The sequence below is a fragment of the Microcebus murinus genome, chromosome 12, assembly GCF_040939455.1.
Source record: "Microcebus murinus isolate Inina chromosome 12, M.murinus_Inina_mat1.0, whole genome shotgun sequence".
In the NCBI taxonomy this organism is placed as follows: domain Eukaryota; kingdom Metazoa; phylum Chordata; class Mammalia; order Primates; family Cheirogaleidae; genus Microcebus; species Microcebus murinus.
This window is the reverse complement of record NC_134115.1, coordinates 18,203,227-18,205,900: the sequence shown is the minus strand read 5'-3', so window position 1 is coordinate 18,205,900 and position 2,674 is coordinate 18,203,227.

Genomic DNA, 2,674 nt, shown 5'->3' with positions numbered 1-2,674 from the left:
GCTGTTTTCAGGAAACACATTTAACCCATAAAGACACTTTCAGACTCAAGGTCAAAGATTGGAAAACAAACTTTCAGGCAAATGGAAACCAAAAGAAAGTGGGGTAGCTATTCTTATATCAAATAATATCAACTTTAAAATACCAAAAGTAAAGAAAGACAAAGATGATCACTATATAATAGTGAAAGGAAAAATCCAACAAGAAGACTTAACAATTCTTAATATTTATGCATCCAATACAGGAGCACCCATATACATAAAGCAAACACTGTTTGATCTAAATAGCATGATAAACAGCAATGCCATAATAGCTGGGGATATCAACACTTCATTGACTGAACCAGACAGATCCTCCAAACAGAAAATAAGCAAAGAAACAATGGACTTAAACAGAGCTCTAGAACAAATGGGTCTAACAGACATCTACAGAACATTCCACCCAAATAAAACTTAATATACATTCTTCTCATTATCTCATGGAATTTTCTCTAAAATCGATCATATCCTAGGCCAAAAATAAGATCTCAACAAATTTAAAAAAATAGAAATTATACCATGTATCTTCTCAGACCACATATAAAATTAGAGATCAATTCCAACTGAAACACTCACCACTTCACAAAGCCATGGAAATTAAACCATCTATTGCTCAATGACTATTTGGTCAAGGAGGAGATCCAGATGGAAATCAAAAGATTCTTCAAACTAAATGATAATGGGGACATAAATTGTCCAAATCTATGGGATACAACAAAAGCATTCCTGAGAGGAAAACTAATAGCATTAAATGCTCACATCCAAAAAGAAAGCTCACAAATCAACAAATTAATAAACTGTCTCAAGAAACTAGAAAAGGAAGAGCAAATTAATTGTAAATCTAGCAAAAGAAAAGAAATAACTAAGATCAGAGCAAAATTAAATGAAATTGAGAACAAAAGAACTATATAGAAGATTAATAAAACCAAAGACTGGTTTTTCAAAAAGATAAACAAAATTGACAGCCCTCTTCCTAGATTGACAAGAACTAGAAAGGAAAGGACTCTAATAAACTCAATTAGAAATGAAAAAAGGAGAGGTCATCATAGGCATCATGGAAATACCAAACATTATCTTTGAATACTGTAAAAATCTACATGCCTCAAAACTACAAAATGTAGAGGAAATGGAAAAATTCTTAGAAACACACAACATCCCTAGGCTTAATCAGGAAGAAGTGGAACTCCTGAACAGACCAATATCAAGCACAGAAATTGAAGCAGTAATTAAAAATCTTCCAACAAAAATGTCTTGCCCCAGATTGTTTCATGCCTGAATTTTACCAGACTTACAAAGAAGAACTCATACCTATACTGCAGAAATTATTCCACAACATTGAGAAGGATGGTATCCTCCCCAACTCATTCTAGAAAGCCAATATCACCTTGATATCAAACCCAGGAAAGAGCACAACAACAACAACAAAAACTCCATACCAATACCCCTCATGAATATAGATGTAAAAATCCTCAAAAAAATCTTAGCAACCAAATCCAACAGTACATCAAAAAAATAATTCAACATGACCAGGTGGGCTTTGTAGCAGAGATGTAAGGTTGGTTTAATATACACAAATCTATAAATGCAATTCACCACATAAATAAAAGCAAGAACAAAGACCATATGATTCTCTCAATGTATGAAAAAAAGCATTTGACAAAATCCAGCACACTTTTCTGATAAAAACTCTTCACAAAATAGGCATAAATGGGACATACCTTAAAACTATTAAAGCCATATACAATAAACCCACAACCAATATCCTACTGAATGGGGGAAACTTGAAAGCATTCCCAGACCAAACAAGGTTACCCACTATCTCTACTTCTATTCAACATAGTGTTGTAAGTCCTTGGCAGAGCAATCAGATAAGAGAGGAATTAAGGGGCCCAAATGGTGACAGAAGAGGTCAGACTCTCACTCTTTGATGACAATATGATATTATATCTAGAAAATTCCAAGGATTCAACTGAGAGACTCCTGGAATTGATAAATGAATTCATTAGAGTCTCAGGATACAAAATTAATACACACATATCAGTGGCATTCATATATGCCAGTAACAGTCAAGCCAAAAATCAAATCAAAGAAGCAAAATCTTTCACAATAACATCAAAAAAAATTAAATATTTAGGAATATATTTAACAAAGGAGGTGAGAGACATATACAGGGAGAACTACAAAACACTAAGAAAAAAATTGTAGAAGATATAAACAGATGGAAAACTCTACCATGCTCATGGATTGGCAGAATCAATATTCTTAAAATGTCCATACTACCTCAAGTGATCTACAGAATTAATGTAATCCCTATCAAAATACCATCATCATTCTTTACAGATCTAGAAAAAATAATTCTGCACTTCTTATGGAACTAGAGAAGGCCTAGTATAACCAAAGCAATCTTAAGCAAAAAGAACCAATTGAGAGGCATCAGCCTATCAGACTTCAAGATTTACTACGTGGCTGTAGTACCCCAAATAGAATGTTACTGGCACAAGAACAGAGATATAAACTTTTGGAACAGGACTGAGAACCCAGATATAAAATTATCCTCATATTGTCATCTAATCTTTGACAAAGCAGACAAAAATATACATTGGGGAAAAGAATCTATATTCAATACATGGTGTTGGGA